This window comes from Panthera pardus, unplaced genomic scaffold (assembly GCF_024362965.1).
Source record: "Panthera pardus isolate Hobbes unplaced genomic scaffold, ASM2436296v1 HiC_scaffold_15, whole genome shotgun sequence".
NCBI classification, from domain to species: domain Eukaryota; kingdom Metazoa; phylum Chordata; class Mammalia; order Carnivora; family Felidae; genus Panthera; species Panthera pardus.
This window is the reverse complement of record NW_026526710.1, coordinates 9,398,101-9,419,446: the sequence shown is the minus strand read 5'-3', so window position 1 is coordinate 9,419,446 and position 21,346 is coordinate 9,398,101. Positions and strand designations below refer to the sequence as shown.

General features: G+C 42.2%; 1 long non-coding RNA gene across 2 annotated transcripts; it reads left to right on the top strand.

Moving 5' to 3' along the window:
* The first annotated feature begins 1 nt into the window (after nt 1).
* LOC109277569 (uncharacterized) lies at nt 2–19,737 on the top strand. 2 transcript variants are annotated; one of them, XR_002085208.2, is made up of 3 exons: nt 2–432; nt 1,821–1,943; nt 18,645–19,737. It is a non-coding gene; the product is annotated as an uncharacterized LOC109277569 (long non-coding RNA). The 2 variants fall into 2 exon arrangements; XR_002085209.2 differs by lacking the exon at nt 18,645–19,737 and adding an exon at nt 8,273–8,879.
* Nucleotides 19,738–21,346: the final 1,609 nt, after the last annotated feature.

The window sequence follows — 21,346 nt, the reverse complement described above, 5'->3', positions numbered from 1 at the left end:
ATTTAGCCGCCAGCTTCCGACTTCCTCCCTGAGTCCCGCCCCCTCTCCGTTGCCAAGGCGCCGGTTACCACGTTACCGGTAGGCGCCGGCTGCCATCCTCCCTCCGGGTCCGCCCTTTTAGACCCGCGCTGCCCTCTAGCCGGTGCGGCTGGGCTTCCCGAACCCCGGGATGTGGGGGAGCTGGAGAGGCAGGGCCACCCCTTGCAGCCGCCAGTCAACGTTACAAACTAAAGTCTCACGGTCAGTGCCAATTCCAGCCACCACCAAAGTTCAAACACCTACCGTTCAAAGGAACAGAAAGCCGCCAGCGCTAAAAAAAAAAAAAAAAAAAAACCCGGAGGAAAAAACAACCCCAAATGATGGGGCCAGTTCTTGAATATAGATGCCCTAGGAAAAAAGGCTTGAAATACCTTTTGGCCCCAAAGCTGGGAGGTGAGTACTTTGAATTGATAAACGACTCCAAACACATACATTTCCAATCTACCGCCCAAATCCATGTCCCTCGCCCAACAAAATCTAGAGAACCAAGCTCCAGAAACAAGTCCGCAGTGAAAACAAAAAATAAACTTCCAGCTAGGTGAATATGTGTACCTGGAAAGGGCTAGTTATTAAGCACAGAGGGCAGGGTCCCTGATCTGAAGATCAGAGAATCAGTACTAAAATTTTAGTTGGGGGGGGGGGGGGGTGTTTTTTTGTTTTTGTTTTTTCTGAGATGAGGTGATTATAGATCACTTTTATTTTCTTCTCTCCTGCTGATCTGTATTTCCCAGCAATGAGTATGTATTACATCCATAATAAGTGGTTTTGTTTGTTTGTTTGTTTTGTTTATTAACGTTTGAGAAAGACAATATGGAGACAAGATGAGGCTGGCCTGGAGTCAGAAGTGTTCTTTTTTTTTTTTTTAAATTTATTTATTTTTATTGTTTATTCTTGAGAGAGAGAGTGAGAGCGTGAGCGGGGGAGGGCCAGAAAGAGGGAGACACAGAATCAGAAGCAGCCTCCAGGCTCTGAGCTGTCAGCCCAGAGCCCACCAGGGGCTCGAACCGCGAACCGTGAGAACATGACCTGAGCGGAAGCGGGACGCCCAACCGACTGAGCCACCCAGGGGCCCCAGAAGTGTTCTGATTCAGAAGTAGCCGCTCCTTCCACCTTATTACATCACTGACACCTGCTCTAGGAACACAGTAGAGGGACACTGGGGCAAATACATGATGGCAGTTATGCTTTACTCTAGCGCCTGCCTGGGGATTCATCTGAATCTGGTCAGATGTGGCTTGTGTGTGATATGACAGTGCCCATATTCTCTGCTTCGTCCCCAGCCAACTCTTAACTTTGTTCAGTTCCTTCGTGTTCACTCCGCCACTGAGCTTTGGCCAGCTTGCTTCTCTCCTTGTCCAATAATCTCTACTCCAAAGGTGTCTGTGAGGATTAAGGAACACATGTAAAGCATCCGGTACATTGCCACCTTACTCTCTCCTTCCCTTCTAGCACACTCTCCACCCACCCTGTTCTTGCTTCAAAAGCTTCCTCTCAAGCCAAATGTCCTCAAGAATTGGCTGGTCTGAGTATGCCCGTGAGGGTTCATTTTATGGGTTACGTGACTGGAGTCTGGATGCCCAGAAAGGTGGTAAAATATTATTTTGGTGTCTCTGAGGGCATTTCTGAAAGACATTGGCATTTGAACGGGTGGACTGAGTAAAGAAGATCACCTCACCAGTGCGGGTGGGTATCCCGCAATCCACTGGGGCCCTGAATGGAACAAAAAGGCAGAGGAAGGGTGAATGTGCTCTCTTTTGAGCTGGGACAGCCATCTTCTCTAGCCCTCAGACATCGGCGCTCTTGATTCTCAGGCCTTTGGATTCAGACTGAATTCTACCACCAGCTTTCCTGGGTTTTCAGCTGGAAGACAGCAGATCGTGGGACTTCTTGGCCTCCAGAATCACGTAAGCCTATCCCTGTGGTATATAAAATATAAATATGAATATAAAAATATGGAACATAAAAACATAAAAATATATAATATTGACTCTAAATAAATGTTACTGATGTAATATATGATATATAAATAGTACATATGATGTCATATATATGTTTTTTAAATCTACATAAATATAGATATAAATTACACATAGATAGCCATTGTGCTAAGGGGCCTTTGCATTAGAAACGTGATGCTACCATCTCCTTGAGCTGGAAGACATGAATGAGACTGGACCGAGTTCTCATAAAACGCTGTGTGCACTGTTGTTCAGTTTGCTTGGAATGCAGAGTTCTTCTGAGTAATATTATATAGTTATGAGGTCAAGTATTGTGTGCCTCCCCAGTGGATCGTAAGCTCATTGGGAGGCAACGCTTTGATTTATTCAGCACTGTATTCCTGGTGCCTAGAATTGTGCATGGCTCAAAGGAAGCACTCAATTAATCATTGTTCCATGAATGAATGAATGAATGAATGATAATAGCTACTATTCATTAGACAGTTACTATGGGCCAGACAGTGTTCTAAGTGCTTTACATTTATCATACCCACTCAGTTGTTGTGATAAGCCAAAGCATCTACCGTTGGCCCCATTTCATAGACGTGTTGAGTCACTTGCCCAATAGTTTAGTAGGTTTTGTGGCTCGGTATAAGGGGCACAACTGGATCTTGCCAGGACAGTGTGATTCTATAGCCCGAACTCTTAGCTGCTAAGCTTGTATGGTCCTGGGACCAGCAGCAGCATCCCCTGGGAACTTGTTAGAAATGGTAATTATTCTTCTCCCCACCCAAACCCACTGAATGTGCAACTCTGGGGGTGGGCCCAGCCATCTGTGTTGTAACAGGCCCTCCAGGGAATTCTGATGCACTCAAGTTTGAGAACCACTGCCCTACCCTCTACTGCTTTTCAGTTCCTGAACATCTGATCACTTCACTTTCTAAGAAAGAGAATGCCACTCACGTGCGAATGCTGGAAGAACAAAGGTGTCCATTTAATGTTGTGAGTGTGTTTGTGTTTGTTTTTGTTATTAATTGAAGGTATAGTAACTTTGGGCAAGTTACTTAATGCCTTTGGACCTCAGTCTTGGCATTTGTAAAATGGGCAGGGGTAGGGGGCTGGACTAGAGACAAGGATGGCATTAAAAGCATCTAAAGATTTTACAAAATTCCAGTACCTGAAGTCCAGCCAGACCCATTAAATTTGGCCTCGGTGTGGGGTGGGACCAGGGATTGGCATTTTAAAAAGCCTCCGAGGTGGTTCTAACAGCCAAAGTTGAACTAGGGCCTCTCCTAAACCAATCACAGCAATCTTCGTCCCCTGATTGGCGTAAAGGTGAGCATGTGACCCAGTTCTGCCCAATGAGATGTAAGGGAAAATGGCAAGGTGGCAGGGGGTGGGGGTGGGAAGAGGTCCCTGTGGGAAAATTTTCCCCGTTTGAACTCTGTGGATCCTTGCCCTGGGTGATCTTTAGCTTTAAAGAGAAAGAGATAAAGACCAAAATTACAAACTCACATGTCTCTAAGCAGCCTGGGAGTTAACTACGGCCTGCGTCTAGGGTGGCGGAGTTTGTAGATGAAAGATTTAAGCAGGAAAGGACTGTAGTAAGGAAGTACTGGATGGCTCACCATCAGTCACAAGACTGGAGACCCCGACTTCGCAAATGGGGCAAAGACGGGCCAAGGAACTGCAACCAAGGTCAAAAGTAGGCCACGGAACCAAGCCAGTAAGGAAAGTGCAGCTCCTGCGGACCTTCGGAGGCTACTACCCACGCTGCCGCTAGAAACTGGATGTCGCTTTCACCATTTCTGCTGTCAGGGAGAATTCACCAATTGTCTCCTGCACTGGATGCTAACTAAAGCTAGCGCCCCATTAAAAGCCTGGGGGAGACATGCGTAATTGTCCAGGCCCAGGTCACATGCTAGTGAATCCCCGGTATGTAGCTTGAATGTCGGGAAATGACCCCGCCTCCCACCAGGACTTGTAAACTGAGGACATCCTTGAATATAGGGCAAGGGTGCAGATACCGGTGGCCAAAAGATCATAAACGTCCACACAAACGTCCACTCTGCCAGTATTTGGCCACGAGGGACGGCCTCCAATGTCGCCAGCACTTCTGATTTTTTAAAGGAAATCAGAAATTTAGATGTTTATGTGAAATTACTGTAAACATGGGCAACTAATTAAATTTCTTTTTTTTTTTAACGTTTATTTATTATTGAGAGACAAGAGAGACAGAGCATGGGCATGGGAGGGGCAGAAAGAGAGGGACACACAGAATCGGAAGCAGGCTCCAGGCTCTGAGCTGTCAGCACAGAGCGGGAAGCGGGGCTCCCACTCACAAATGGGGAGATCATGACCTGAGCCGAAGTCGGACGCTTAACGGCTTAACCGACTGAGCCACCCAGGCGCCCAGGCAACTAATTAAAAAAAAAAAAAAAAAGACACCTGGTCAAGCAAAAATGTTGGATTACTTTATGACTTTTTATTTCCTGTGGACAGATGATCAGGCAAAAGATGCAGTCACTCCGTACGCTATGCCTAGATTGTAGACATTCTGGGAGGATTAAGGGTAAATCATACTGGTATCTCTCTGTGAATTATGACATTGATGAGCATAGCCACAAACTTTTCTTAGGTAGGGACACCTGGGTGGCTCAGTCGGTTGAGTGTCCGACTTCGGCTCAGGTCATGATCTTGAGGTTGGTGCGTTCGTTCGAGCCCCTGGCGGGGCTCTGTGCTGCCAGCTGGGAGCCTGGAGCCTGGAGCCTGCTTCTGATACTGTGTCGATCTCTCTCTGCCCCTCCCCTGCTTGTGCTCTGTCTCTCTGTCTCTGTCTCTCTCTCTCCCTCTCAAAAATAAATAAGTACTTAAAAAATAAAAGACAAAACAAACAACAACAACAACAAAACCCTTTTCTTACGTAATCAGAACCAGATGTGGGAGTGCTTTGCAAAAGAGCAGCTCCTAGAGATGGCAGGATCAGAAGTTACAAACAAAATTAGCAACGAAAGGCATTTGCTCTTAAAATTGAATTAGGGAAAGGGAGCCCTGGATTTTATTACTCTCAGCTTTGGAACAAACTTGGCTTTGGACACAGTACTTACTGCCTTAGTTTATTTTTAAGATTTGTTCTTATGAGAGAATGGGCTGCGAGGCTATCTTTGGAAGATGCTGGCAGAAGAAAATCAAACTGGGTCTTTCTTCTGAACATGTTTATACTGGTGAAATCATGTTTAAATGAAGAGCAAGGACTCGAAGGAGGGAAAGATCTCCCAAGGGCTATTGAAGAGTGTGTGTAGAGGAAGGGCCATCTTCTTTGGTGACCACGGCAAAATCATCGACTGATAAGGAATGTGAATCCTCAGATCTTTTGGGGCACTTGTTCCCTTCAATGAGTTTCTCTTGTCAGAAGCCCCCAGACGCCCCACATCAGGGTTTAGGAAAACCACTCATCACCCCCTAACATGTGTTAATTGAGTAACTAAGGAATGGTTATTTATCGATTCCTAAATCTGATTCTCTTTGAGATTGAAAGGGTGATTCATGTGAGTTTGCTCCATGGGCTCAAAAAATTTCACGTTTCTGAATTTTTTCTAAATTAAATATAACCTGGCACAAGTTCCTCCACTGTTTCTGCCTCAAGTCAAGGGAGTTTGGAAACGCATTCGGTTGGAGTTGTTGGGTTCCTTGACTTTCCCGGGATCATTCTAAAAGCCTAGGAGGTTGTGGGGAAAGAGGCCAGGAAATTTGAGTGAGGGCTTTCTAGTGTTTATTTTTTTCTGCAGTCTATCGGAATAGATGCTCCTTGCCACAGATTTGAGGTTCAGGCTTCCCTGTACCCCTCCTTCAAAATTCTTCCACCTTCTCCTCCTCACCTACTAACTCAAAGCGAGGTCCCGGGATCACCAGTAGCAACACTCTTTGGGAATTTGTTAGAAATGCAGGGTCTCTGGACCCACTCCAGAGCTCCTGAATCAGAGCTGCATTTTAACCAGGTCTCCAAGCAGCTGGTGTGCAGATTTTCGCCGAGAAGCCCCAGATACCACATAATGTATCTCTCTCCCACCATTGTGCTCCTCACTGCCACCGTTCTGCATCTCTAGCGTGGAATTCAGGGAGTCAGACCTCTGCTCTCTCAAGTAACACTCCCACCTCCTCACATTTTGATAATTCAACTCCCAATCCCAAAGTTCCTAGGCATCCAAGCTCCCCTGAGCCAGGCAAACCCAAAACCTAACCCCCAGGACTCTGAGGCTTAACTGCTTGGGGAAAAGAAAAAAACAAAACCAAAAACAAAAACCCTTAGTCTTCAGTGATGAGTCTACAGTAGAAAGTTAAGTCCAGTTAATTTCTCAGTCACATTATTTTGTCACATACATTATTTTGTAACAGGCCCTCCAGGCTGGTGAAGTTTTAAAAATATTTCTTCTTCTGGAGTCTTTCCTGATTCTCTCGAGTTTGAGACCCGCCTAATTGCCCTGGGCTAGAATCTCTGGGGTCATCATGATTACAAAAAGAGGAACAGGCGTTAGTTAATAAGGAGGGGCTGGCAGTGTAGTTACATTATGCTGGCTCTGTTTGGTGCTGGTCCGCCCATGGAACACACCGCCTTTGGGTCTATGAGGTGGAAACGCAGAGGCCAAAAGCAGTTGGTGCGTACCTGTCGCACAATCTGTGTGCAGAATGAGGGGACTGTTTATCTCCCCTCTCTCGTCATAGCAGGGACCCTGGGGGATGTAAGGATGTGAGAAATAGACCTTAATATTGGCAAAAGACCGTAGATTCAATTCGAGGATGAATAGTAATAAGAAAATGCAAATTACTATCATTACTTACGTTGCATGGCAGAGTTACACAACACTTTATTATACAGTAGATGCTACACAAAGCACTGCTATTTATAGACATTTTGTCCTGTTCCTCCAATCCCCCTAAACCCACTCTTTCAAAGCATTTGGCCCAAGTTCAATGGCAATGTGATAAGAAAAATGCATTTACCTCAAATAAATGCAGTGCCGAAAAATCAAACGAGAGAGCAGTACTGAAAATTGAAGAGCCAGGCTTGCCCCAAGTCAACGTGGAGGAGAAGTTTTAAGCCTGAAGATATTTTAAGTGTTTCGAAGATATAGGGTTCAAAATATATTTTAAAAACTTCTTTCAACTTAAGAGAAAGTGTATTTTTTTTAAAGGGAGCCACCTTAGAATTCAGTCGTGTTCCAAACTGAAAATACTTGGCAGATGTGCAGGAAATTAAAATATCTGGCATGTTCATTAATATGAAGATTGGACAGTCGTGTCTTGAAAAAGTCATAACATTTAAAGGCCATTTAAAGGTACAGATTTAAAAAAAATTTAAGGAAAGCAAATTTCTTTCTTAAAGGGGTATCTAATTAAATTTTCACGAATCTCATGGGAGTAAATGATTTTGTGCCCTCTGCTTTAATCTTGTTCTTAAATTTAAGGGATGTTGGACAAAAACAACATGCTCAGTATGTCATATTTTGGCAAATGTCAACCAGAACTGGCTTGTTAAACATGGGTTATCTTCAGTTTGTGCCAATTAATTAATTTAAAATGTTTTCTTAATGCTAAATTCAAATAAGTTCTTGGTTTTGATACAACGTCTAATTTTCTTCTGTTTCTCAGGTGATTTGAAATTATAATTGAGAATAAATTTCACAAAATTAACACATAAAAGGGCATCACTGGAAACATTTTCCATTGCATAATTCCAAATGCCATGGAAATGGTTGGCGTATTTGGATAGTCATGGAACTTAATTCCATACGTACATATTTCAAAATTATCCATCTGCTCAACACCAGGAAGGGTTTCAATGGTAAGATCTTGGTGTACCCAATTGTGGAGAACTTGGTGTGATAAAATTTGCAAAATCAAAATCGTGTTATTTCTTTAAAAAACAATTAGTGGGATTAGAAAGTTGGTCCAAGCCTGCAATATGGTGTTATGAGAACAAGAAAACGAGATCCTTTATTCACGTCTCCCTGTACTCCTGTGTGACCACCAGGGAGAAGGTGCAAGCAGAAGTTATGAACTAAAGGTAACGCCCCAGATTCTGAGGACTAGGTGACGTTAGCTTAAGTTTTACTGTTAACCAAATGAGACCTTCTCACCTGAAATTGTAAGCGCTGAAAAAATAACACTGACATTCAAACCGTGCCCTAAGTATGTTTATATTGGAAAAATACCTTGACATCTTTAGTCCAAGTACTATAAACTATCCCAATACTAGTATTGAGCTATAGTTAATTCACTTCTCCTTTGATTTGTAGCAACTGTATAAACAGAATGGGTGCCAATTATTTATAAACACATAAATAAAGTGACCGTGGTAGATTGTCTGCAAAGATGGTTGCTGGCCATTCCTCCCATCCCTATGGGTGCATGAAGCTCCTCCTCTCAAGAGATGGAGTCTATTTCCTCACTTCTCGAAGGCTGGCCTTTGACTTGCTTTGACCACGAGAACATGGTGGCAATGCTATCCCGGAACTTCCAAGCTGAGGCCTGGAAGTTTACACTTCAGCTAGAGGGAATACCATCTGCTGTGTCAAGAAGTCCAGGGATTCCTGCTGGAGAAAGAAGCCAATGGGAGGGGACTCCAGGAACTCAGCTGACAGCCAGAAGGCCCCGGAGACATGAGGGAGTCCAGCCAACACCACAAGAAAAGAGGCCCAGCTGTCCTATGCAGTCCCCAGTTGTTCAAGCCATTTCGGCTAAAGCGCCAGCCCTGTGAGTGAGGCCATCGTGGGTCTTTCAGCCCCTCGTGAACCCACCCCAGCTAACACCACATGGAACACGGAAAAACTGTCCCTCCGTGCCCGGCCCTAATTCCTGACCCACACACTCATGAGCAAATAAAATGGTTGTTATTTTAAGCCATCACATTTAGATGTGGTCTGTCTGTTACATCCCAGTAGATAACCTCACAGCGACAACTTTCTAAATCCTTAAAATTGGGGTTTACTAAACCTTAAAACATTTCGGAGGCTGAAAGGAAAAGGCTAGTAGAATATTCATTAGCCAAAGCTGTCATAACTAAGGGAATTTTTTAAAAGTCCTTTTGAAAAAGTTTTGTGGCTGTGTTTATAAACTATCTCAGTTGCTAATATTTCTGTCACCGAGAGGGATTTGTTTGTAAGTTAGCTAATGTGTAACCTTGACCATAGCAATGACAAGAGTAGTTACTTCGATACTCACTTCATTTTCACTTGGTGTTATGTAAATGCGAAATTCCAAGGAAGGTGGGAATAATGAAAAACAGCATTACAAACTGGGCCCTCTGCTAAGCACTCTGAGGCTGCAAATGTTATCTCTATAGAGCACACCCGACACACACGTATATTAATAGAAATACTTGTGTGCATGTATACCTGGACCTAAGACCAAAAGCAATTTACCTAGGGCTAGAACATGCTTTAAGCGAGTCAGAATTGTTATTCAAATTATAAATATGACTTGCAATACTAGTACTGAATTTTTAAAAACTTGGCCACCTCACGTTACCAAATTTGCCAGCCTTTTGACAATGGTGTGTGTGGAAACATTGCTGGCAGTTTTGTCGACCTCGAGATTTTTTTTTTATCTGCAAAATTGGGATAGATTTTTTTTTAAGAAAAGAACATTTAAATTAGCAGGTGACATATGGATCAGATACTAGCTATATTTGGTGCCTGTTCACTAGAAAATTACATAAAAGGATAGTTAGGAAAGGAGGTGAAAAAGAACCAGCAAAAGGAGCCAAATACTAAAGGGAAGAAAAGTCTAGTTTATACATAAGACATTATTAGCATAAGGCATTTTGTTCTGTAATGTAACTGTTGTAAATGTAGGAAGAGAATAGGAGAAAAGTGGTAAATATACAGAAAATAAGAAGAGAACAAAGTGAGTTTTTAGAAAACCAGACTCATGCACACAGAATGAAGGAAAGATCTATAAACTAGTCTACTGGGTTTCCATTTTTGGTTAATATTTTGGATTAGATCATGTAAAAACTTTTCCCACATTTGATAGTCGTCTAGATAATGCTGGATAAAATATAATGACACCAGAAAAAAAGGGGATAATCTTTAGGAGTCAGCAAAACAGAGGGTGAAAACCAAACTGGTAAGGACTATCTTCATGGAGCTGGGGAGGGGTTTCAGTTGTAAAAGTCCCAAAGGACAGGGGACAAGACTGGGGGGATGGAACTGTGGCCTCCACATAGACAAGGACCCTCAAAGAGCTACACCCTTAGGGAAAGGGTGGAGGGATTAGAAAAACTCATCCAGCCAACATAGATAATAAGGAAGCTTATCTCTTTTTTTTCTGGACCCTGAGTAGGAAAGAAATGCCCCCTCTGAATTCGTCACAACAGGACTATACTAACATAGGTTTAGAGTTCAAATTTATACAATGGGGAAATGAGCTAAACAAACTCTGAAAGGACAAACCTTCAGCCTAGATGTACCAGATGCCCACAAACAAAGATCTATTTGTTCAAAATTACAAAACACACAAGGAAACAGTCCACCATGAGCAAGAGTCAACAGAAACAACCAACAACAAGATCAGATCCCCAACACTTCAGATAATTGGTTTATTAAAGACCCATTTAAAATACATTGGTTGACAATGATTAAAGCCACAAATAAATGAATAAACACAAGAAAAGAACGACTCTTACAGTAGTTTTGAAAAAGAAACTAGGGTGCCTTCACCTTGGTAAGCGATTTTTCCCTTTATCATTGTCAGTGGAACCAAATATTCAACATGAGACTGCACCTACGCATTGTGTATTAACCAGAAGCAGTAAAGTTTCCCCATGAGTCATCCATTGTCACTCATTTAGCAAACATTTATCAATATCTGCAATGTGCCACCAATTGTGCAGGGCCTGGATTGGGGGCGTGGGGAGTGTTCAGCAGGTGAAGGAGACAGACTCTCCAGAGGAGCAGAGAGAATTGCAGGCAAAACAGACATTTAAATTAATTTCTAGCGTGATGCATGTACCCAGGATGAAGGGAAGAAAACAAAGACCCAGGCTAGGAGGGGCCTAGGAAAACCCTAAGGAAATGATGCTTCAGCAGAAATCCAAAGGATGAGTAGAATTTATCCTGATGGAGGGAGTAGAGGAAGCTGTCCAAGCAGAGAGGAGAGGATGTTGGAAGGCCTGGATTCAAGATAGGCTAGTACCTTTGAGAGTCTGCAAGAAGGCCACTAAGGTGGAATGAAAAAACCAGTGGGGGTGTAAGGTGTATGTGTAGAGTCACCATGTGAGGCTGAATAGCTCTAGGGGCCATGTTCTGAATATCATTATATGCTAGGCCAACCAGTTCAGATTTGGATTTATCCTGCAGGCACTGGGGAAATTTGGGAGAGAAAAGACCCGTCAAATTTAGGCTTTGGAAAAGACCTTTCTGGGGATGAGGAGCTAGATGGTTTAGAAAAAGGTAGACCCATCATTCCTCAAGGTTGTTGTAACCACAACAAAAGGAAGTTCTTATCCTCCAAGTTTTGGGGGAAAATACTTGAACTATTTTGATAAGCATCAGTGGGGGAATAAAACAGTTAAGAGGATGTAAGCTTGGAAATACATCCACTGTGCATTCCTAAATGCAAAGACAAGCATAAGAATAATATATAGAACACACTTCCATTTTTACAAAGAGAAATAAAACCTAAAGTCATCCCTGCATACATGTGTGTGCGCAGTAAAAAATATATATTAATATGAAAGAAAAGCTCAAAAACTTCCAGCCCCCTCTTCTTATTCTTCAGGCTCCTATTGTGGATAGGTGTTGAAAACAATAACAACGATGCTTCCTGTTTTCAAATTCACTGCTGATTGTCTAAAGGAATGAAAAAGGAGGAAAACTCAAAATTGCTCCAAGGTCAAAATCATGACTCCCCCACTGGAAAGTGAGCTTCCTGGAAATAAGCCACATGTTTTATTCATCTTTGAATTTCCCCAGTCCCTGGCATGTAAGTGCCCAATAAAAGTTTATTGGATGTGAGAATAAGAATATGGGAATTTGGGAATGCCCTAAAGGTTATGCAGAAACTGGCCAGAGATTACATTTTGGAGAGTTCAGTTCAACACATATTTATCAAGCCTTTGTCGTGTGCCACCCTGAGCTGGCATGTAGGGTGAGGGGAGGCGGTTGTGTCTAGCAGCTTAAAGTCCTAACCTTAGCAACAAGCAAAGGAGGATTAGAAAGACATGGTCAAGGGTACCTAGCAGCTTTGGAGTTAGGCAGACTGGGGTTTAAATTAGGATTCTTCCACTGACCAGCAGTTTGACCAAACATAAAAAGCTTAACCTCTTTGGTCCTCCACTTCCTTATCTGCAAAATAAAGATTATGATAATAGTGCCCACCTCAGAATGTTGAGAGACAGAAATGAGATATTCATGTTGTGCACTTAGCACAGTCCTTGGGACAGAGTAAGCTCTCGGTTCACATGAGATATTACTGTAGACAAATGTAGGGCTCAGATGAGTGTGTCTGCTTGGTGCTACTCTTGCCAGTTACTCTAGAATATCTCTTTGGTAACTTTGGTAGGGAGAATAATGGTCCCCCAAAGATGTTCATAACCTAATCCCTGGATTCTGAGAATATGTTACCTTCCATGGCAAAAGAGTCTTTGCAGATGGGATTAAGTTAAGGATCTTGAGATGCAGAGATTATCCTGGGTTATCCAGTGGGTCCTGTGTCATCATGAGAGTCTTTATAAGTGAAAGAGGGAGGCAGGGAAATCAGAGAAAGGTATGGTGGTGGAAGCAGAGGTTGGAGTGCTGTGTTGCTGGCCAGAGGTCACAGGTCAAGAATTGTGAACAGTCTTTAGAAGATGGGAAAGGCAAAGCAGTGGATTCTCCCCTGGAGCCAATACCTTGACTTTAGCCCAACAAGATGATTTTGGACTCCTGACCTCTAGAATTGTAAGATAATAAACTTGTGTTGCTTTGAGCCACTATCTTTATGCTAATTTGTTACAGCAGCCATAGGAGACTCATACAGTAATGATGGACAAAGAGATGGGCTGCCCAGACCGTATTCAAGGAAAGACTTGCTGTCCCGTTGCCGGGAACACAATCAAGAGATGGCCTCTGCTGTCGGCTCCTTTGGCTTCCGCCTTAGCTGTGGAGAGCTGTTCATCCAAGGTCATGTCCTTTTTGGGGCAGCTCACACCAGGTGACTGAGGGAGGCAAGAGTGGGATGGGGCTGTGCAAGCCTGTTACTTTGGCTCAACTCAGAAACTCTGACAGGCAATCATTGCCACAGAGCTTCCTGTGGGTTTGGCGGAGGCTTTGTTGGACGTGCACCATGGTTGGGCTTTTCTCTCTGCCCAGTTCTGCTTTGTTTAGAAAAAAAAAACCAGTTCTCCCTCCTGTGTTTCTCCTTTACTCTCATACTACCACACTCACAACACTTCTGACACCAGATACATGGGGGTTTTCCCCGCACCAAGCAATTCTGCAACACCAGCTGGGTGTCCTACAATTCAACTCAATTCTGACACTATATGCAGATAGCATCACATCCCACGGGTTCAGCGCTCAGTCTTGCCAGACTGCCCCCTCAACCGCCACCCAAGATGCCTGCTACAAGTCCAGCTCGTCACCTATACTTCTGACTGACTGGCTGTAAATCAGAGTTCTTGCAATTCCCTTCTCAGGTTCAATCAATTTGCTAGAGCATCTCACAGAACTCAGGAAAATAGTTACTTACATTTACCAGCTTATGAAAGGACGTGATAAAGGATACAGATGAGCAGGCAGATGGAGAGATACATAGGGCGAGGTCTGGGAGTGTCCTGAGTGCAGGAGCTTCTGTCCTTGAGGAGCTGGGGTGTGTCAGCCTCCCAGCATGTGGATGTGCACACCAAACTGTAAGCTTTCCAAACCCCAGAATAGTGGGATTTTATGGACGCTTCCTCATGCAGCATGCTTAATTATTAACTCCATTTCTAGCCCCTCTGCCCTCTCTAGAGAACAGGGAGTGGGGCTGAAAATTCCAAGCTTCTAATGGTCTTTCTAGTGACCAGCCCCCATCCAGGAACCCATTCGGGAGGCTACACAGAGTCGCCTCTTTGGATCAAAAGATGCTCCCGGAGCTCTTATAGCTTAGGAAATTACAAGGGTTTCAGGAGCTCTGTGCCAGGAGCTAGGGAAGAGACCAGCTTTTATATTTCCAATTATCCCACATGCTTCCTTCCACTTGTTTCCACAGATGTTGAGTCCTAACTGTTGTACTTCAAACTCTGTTTCGGTATTCTACTTCCAGGAAAATCAACCTGTATCAGAAACCCATCTGACAGGGAAGAACTATATCTTTGAGATTGTAGGTCACTATTTAACTGTCTGGATTTTTGAAACTTTTAATTTCTTTAAAAATAGAGAATAGTAGTATTTCATCCATAATTCTTTCACCAGTGTGTTTCACTGCTCTTCTGTCCCTTTCTTAAAACATAAAATAACATAACATAGCATAACATAACATAACATAACATAACATAACATAACATAACATAACATAACATAAGGGAACGTAACATAACATAAATAAAATAGAAATAAAAGCAAAAATCTGAGTTAGAGGGGCACCTGAGTGGTTCAGTTAAGTGTCTGACTTTGGCTCAGGTCAGGATCTTGCAGTTTGTTAGTTCAAGTCCCATGTCAGACTCTGTGCTGACAGCTCAGAGCCTGGAACCTGCTTTGGATTCTGTGTCTCCCTCTCTCTGCTCCTCCCTGACTTGGTCTGTCTGTCTCTTTCTCTCTCTCTCTCTCTCTCTCAAAAATAAGTAAACATTAAAAAAATCTTATTTAGATCTGGGGATAACATAACCTGCTCATGTTGTAAATAGGAAAGCCAAGTATAATTGCATTTGTAATTTTATGTGTGCAGGTAGTAATTTGCAGTGTTTAGGTGCTAGCCAAGTTCAGCTGAGGAGTAGAGATCTCATAGGAAAGTATAAAGTGGTCTTGTCTCCTCAGATGCAAAAGAGGGCACAAAATTCATCCTTTGGAGGGCTCACCCTCTGTTCATATGTATGGATATTTTATTACCTGATTCAAGACATTTGAGTTTTATTTAATAAACCATTGTGAAATTTCCAATTAAAGCCAGTATATTGGGAGACACCTTTATTTCCTCTTCCTCCCAAAATCTGACTGAAAGACAATAAAGGGATGAGAAAGTACTAACTCACAAGGACAAAGAGAGTGGGAGAAGAGACAATAGTGGATAAGAGATTTCAACAAATACTGGAAGACAAAAAGTTGTTGGGGGGATTTCTGGTAAACATGGTAAACTAATACTCTACATTTGTCTTTGCTTCTTCCAGAAACCCCACTAAAACAACATGAAGGAGGGGCACTTTGCTGGCTCAGTCAGTAGAGCACATTGCTCTTGATCTTGGGGTCATGAGTTCAGGCTCCACACTGGGCATAGAACTTACTTAAAAAATATATTGGGGCATCTTGCCAGCCCCATCAGTAGAACATAACGACTCTTGATCTCAAGGTTGTAAGTTTGAGCCCCACATTGGGTGTAGAGATTACTTAAAAAATTTTTTTTAATTAAAAAAAATAAAACAACATAAAGGAATAAAAAATCTATGTATTAGATATAGATGTGCCACACCTGAGGGGAGAGCAGTCACCAGCTTTCCATCTAGAATTTTATACCCAGCCAAGCTGTCACCAGAGTAACAGAGCAAAGATATTTTCAGACATGCAAGGACGTAAAAAAACTATCTCCCATTTACCCTCTTTCAATAAACTTTTGGAAATGTACTCCAACAAAATGTGAGTAAAATAAGAAAGAGTGAGATAAGACTCTAAGGAAGAAGAGATTCAAAGTGAGGAAGAAGCAAAGGAAATTCAGAGGACAATGGCAAAGGGATGATTCAAAATGACAGCTGTGCAGTAGGCCCTAGAGAATAACATGTCCTGATTGGAGTAAGAAAACAAAATCTGAGAGATCTTGGAAAAACACGGAACTGATTCTTTGAATGTAGAGAACATATTGTTGATAAACCTATGACAGAAATGTTGGAGCCCTTGGAAAATTACTTAGAAACAATACTTAGAAAACCAGAGAAATAAAAAAACCAAGTCAATAATTAACTCTAGGAAAAGCAAAGGGTTTTATAAGAGAGGAAGCATGGTCATAGAGCATCTACTTGGTTTGGTAGAAAACAATATTTATATGGTCATAATATAAACATTTCCTACCTTCAAATTGCTGTGTAATGATGTTGGAGAGATAGGAGAGGCCAAGTAAGGAGTGGTGTTAGTGTGGGGGAAATGAACCAGTAGACATTCTAAAATTGATAAATCAAGAAACAGTAGTTTAAGTTTCTTATTTAGAAGGATGGTAATAAGTACCAGGGAAAAATGTATAAGGTTTGGGGATGGTTGCCTCTGGAGAATAGGACATGAAAACTAAGATGGGGAAGGGTAGGATAGAGGGGTTCTTTTAAATTATGTGCTTTTCAACTCTATTATTTTGAATAAATCATTAGATATTGAAGATAGCAATATATACTATATTAGACCATAATAATAAGTCAGTCAGAGAAAGACAGATATCATATGTTTTCACTCACATTTGGAACTTGAGAAACTTAACAGAAGACCATGGGGGAAGGGAAGGGGAAAAATAGTTTCAAACAGAGAGGGAGGCAAACCATAAGAGACTCTTTAAATATAGAGAACAAACTGAGGGTTGATGGGTGGCGGGGGGGGGCGGGGGGGGGGGGGAGAGGGGAAGATGGGCATTGAGGAGGGTACTTGATGGGATGAGCACTGAGTGTTGTATATAAGTGATGAATCACAGGAATCTACCCCCAAAACCAAGAGCGCACTGTATACACTGTATGTTAGCCAACTTGACAATAAGTTATATTAAAAAAAAAGATATTTTGAAATTTAAAACATTAATTAAAACTTGCTTTGGTGCACTTTTAGAAACAGAATCTTCTCATGAAAATGAAGACTTGAGAAAATATTCTCAGAATAGTGGTCAAGAACATAGACTTTGGGGTCTGACAGTTTGCTTTTTAGCCTTAACTCTGCCATGTGCTATGTGACCTTAGATAAATCACTTAACTTCTCTGAACCTTGATTTTTATTGCCATACAATGTGGTTATCAATAATACCTATGTCATAGGAATGATTTGAGAATTAAATGAGATAAAAATCAGAACAATAACAATTAAGGAACTGTGCTGAGCATTTTGTACATATTATCTTACTGAATCTTCATAATCTGTAAATTTTGTGAAGAGTAGACATCATAATGCCTAACTGTTTAATTACTAATTATTTAATAAACATCAGCGGTTTTCTATTAGTATTTTTATGGGCATGAAGATGAATAGGAGAAAGAGAATGAAAAAAAAAAGACAAACTCAGTAACATTCTGCTTACTTTGAGGCCAGATCTGTGATATCCTCTGTCCCCCTATTACACATAGTGTTGAATGTGAAATAAGAAGAAGGAAGTCGCCAGAACATCAAAGTTCTGTTCACAAGTGACACTTTTTTTGTTTAGCTCTGCATTGTTTTATTTAACCAACTGAGCCACCCAGGTGCCCCATTGCATTGTTTTATTTAACCATGGTAGGTGTGTCTGACTGGCTCAGTCAGTAGAGCATGGGACTCTTGATCTCAGGGTTGGGAGTTTGAGCCCCAGGTTGGATATAGAGATTACTTACAAAAAATAAAATTGTGGTAAAATATACTTAACATGAGATTTACCATTTTAACCATGTTTAGTTGAGTGGCATGTAGCACATTCCCATTGCTGTGTGACCATCACCGTCCTTCTCCAGAACTTTTCATCTTCCCACACTGAGACTCCATCCCCCTTAAACACTAACTCCTCATGGCCCCCTCCCCCAGCCACGGGCAGCCACAATTCTACTTTCTGCTTCTATGAATTTGACCGTGATGGGTATATCCTACAAGTGGTGTTTGTCATTTTATGTCTGACTAAGTTCAATAAACTTAGCATAATGTTTTCACCCATGTTGTAGCATCTCTCCAAACTTTATTCTTTTTCACGGCCGAATAACACTCCATCGCACTATATGCCACATTTTGTTATTCGTCCATCAGCGGACACTTGGGTTATTTCCCCTCTTGGCTATCATGCATAATGTTGCTATGATACATGCAGGTACAGATGTCTGTTTGAGTCCTTGCTTTCAATTCTTTTGGGTGTATAGCCAAAAGTGAAATTGCTGGATCGCGTGGTAATTCTACGTTTAATTTTTTGAGGAGCCGCTATACTGTTTTCTGCAGCAGTGCACCGGGGTTATAACTTCTCCCCATCCTCACCACCACTAGGGGTTTTGCACATCCAATCCTGGGTCCATAAGGAAGAGATTCTGTTGCACAGATTTTTAGAAATAGAATTGCCAGGCCGAAGGATATATGCCCTCCAGAAGAGTTGTAACCATTGACATCACCACTCTTGGTATATGAAAGTGCTTATCTGCCATATTCTCACCAACCTTAGATAACTGCACTCTTTAAAATTTGTTATGCTGGTGGACCAAAAATATCTCATTGCATAAATTTGTATTTTTCTGATTACCATTAGAGTATCTTTTTTGCATTTTTATTGGCTACCCATGTAATTTCGCTGTGTTTTAATCAGGTCTCTGTCTGAGGACCTTTGGCTTGTCAACCCACTGCGTATGTGGAATGGCCAAACAAGAAGATGAATATGGGAAAGTGTTAGAAATGCGTCCAATGACAATAAAATGACTGCAGAGACATTCAAGATGATCACCTTGAGTCATCAAGTTACACTGCATTTAGGAAGTAGAATAGTGTTCTACAAAGAGTTCTATCAAAAACGGTTAAAAATATGAAGTCTTAGTAATTTTTAAAAGCTGCCATTTATTGAACATCAACCATGCGTCATCCTCTGTGTTAAGGCTTTTCAAACATCATTTTATTTCATCTTGGCTTGAACAAGTATCGTGTCATTTTATGTTGTAGAAAGGAAGGTTTCTGGAGACTTGCCCAAGGTCACAAACCACAGTGAGTGGGTAGTTGGGTCCTAATCCAAATTGGTGACACCCTCACCCTTTGAGAGTGACATCTGAGGGAGGTCCTGGAGACTCATGGACCACGTGTACTATGCTTACCAGTGTCCCAAATAGTACAGGCCTCTGCTTTTGTTTTTGTTCTTGTGTGTGTTTGTTTGTTTGTTCTGTTTTGTTTTTGCAAATCCAGAGTCAGTAGACTTTCGGGAGAGGACTTTATTGCAGTTCTGCTAAAGTGTGTGCCGTGATTCACTGGGAAATGACTTCAGGTGGTGCTTAGGCAACATTCAATGGGACTGAATCACTCAGTGAGGAAGTTATTCTCCGTTCTGTCCCTGTCAATCATCTCATCAAGGAGAGAGTCTCCACGTGGTGCTCCCAAGTCTGTAACACCTCTTTGGCACTTGCTGATACTGTCTTTTCAACAGATGCTGCCACAGACTCAGTGCTTCAGCAGGTACTAATGTCTAGGTAGAATTTCATAGCATTTTTAAAAAAATGATATTTACCTTTACATTCATCATCTCATTGTGGCAAGATGTCTGTTTCTCATTTGAACTAATAAAGCAAATTTCTCTTTTAAAATGAATTTACTTTTGTAAAAATAGTGACTCACTTTACAGAAAATTGTAAGCATACACTGTTACCAATTATAAAATAACTGGACAAAATTGTGAATAAAGGTAACACTTGAGTGAAGTTTTGGAGACACTGCTCCCTGGGTTCATAAGAGCAATATCTAAGCTCCATGGGTGTCACTGTTTGTTAACTCTATTCATACTTGCCTGACTGGATACATTATATCACATGGGATGCTTGTTATAACCTTTTTTTTCTAAGTTTTTAAATGTTTATTTATTTTTAAGAGAGAGAAAAAGAGATAGAGCATGAGCAGAGGAGGGACAGAGAGAGAGAGAGAGAGGGAGACAGAAAATCTGAAGCAGGCTCCAGGCTCTGAGCTGTCAGCACAGAGCCCGACGCGTGGCTTGAACCACGAACTGTGAGATCATGACCTGAGCCGAAGTCAGACGCTCAACCGACTGAGCCACCCAGGTTTTCCTGGGACGCTTGTTATAAATGCGGATTCCCAGGACTTTAACCAAAGAGCCTTGGTAGGTAGATCTGAGATGGGCTGAGGACTCCTGACATTCCAGCTCAGTTGAAATGGTGGACTAGGCCTGTCTTCAAAAACTAAAAGCCAACATCTGTACTTCCTATGACGAAAATAAAAAGTGTTCTCAATTTACCAGGTAAACTAAACTGGTACTGATTTATCTGATTCTGTGCACAGAAGCACAAGACAGGGGAAAACCTGTGATCTGTCCCACTCAGCATTTCTAATTTTTTCCCCATTTCTTCAAAGGAAAGGAAAGTCTTAAAAATTACAGAAGAGACTTGTAAAGGACCATCCGTTCCATCTTTCAGACTCAAATGCAAAAAGAGGTTCAATAACCCCAGGGTCTGGCCTTTCAGAAGGCAATCAAATTGTGGATGATTTGAGGTTCATCCGGGACAACGTGGGCAATTTTGCTCACTCACCACATGAATTTCTTTTTTCTTTTTCTTTTCTTCCTCCCCCTCCTCGCCAAGTCACAGATGGGTGCTGGAAGCCGAGCCAACACCGTGCCCTGAGGTGCAGACAGCTGTGGTGGGGTATGGAGAGGAGGCACAGAATGTGCCTGATGAAACTGACCAGACAGCCGTTCCGATCGTGAGCCGGAAGGCAGGTGTGGGCTTCGTTTCTGACCTGGGCTGTCTGTGGGGAAGGTATGCGCCAGGGTAGGATAGCGTGCCTTGAATATGCCCCGGACTGTGGAACAGGTTTTGCTTTTTCTGCCAGCAGATGCTTTTTTGTAGTGTTGAAGAGCTTGGTGGAAGAAACAGCACATAGGAGCACATGGAAAATACATGGCCAGGATGTCAGCAATCACGTCACGGTTGCACTCTGGAAAGGGGTGATCACTTTGAACAACGCACACGCATTCACATGACAATCCATTAAGACTCCAGCCTGGGTAAACAGCGGGTGTTCTTTATCAGATGGCCTCCTTAGTGTATGGCGTGCTACAGGCTAGGGCCCTTCACGCCAATTAAGCAAACACGGGGTTAACTTTTCAGTTTTCTATGAGGTGCTTTCGATGCTGTTTTTGGTAATGAAGCAGTGGACTCCCCTACAAAAAACAGATTTTTTATTCCTGTGTTTCTTGTATCTGTCAAGATACCTGTTGAGCAGCTGAAGATAGCATGTGTTTGTAGGGGTAGTTACCAAGAACAACAAAAGATACTGACTTTAAAAACTTTAAAGATT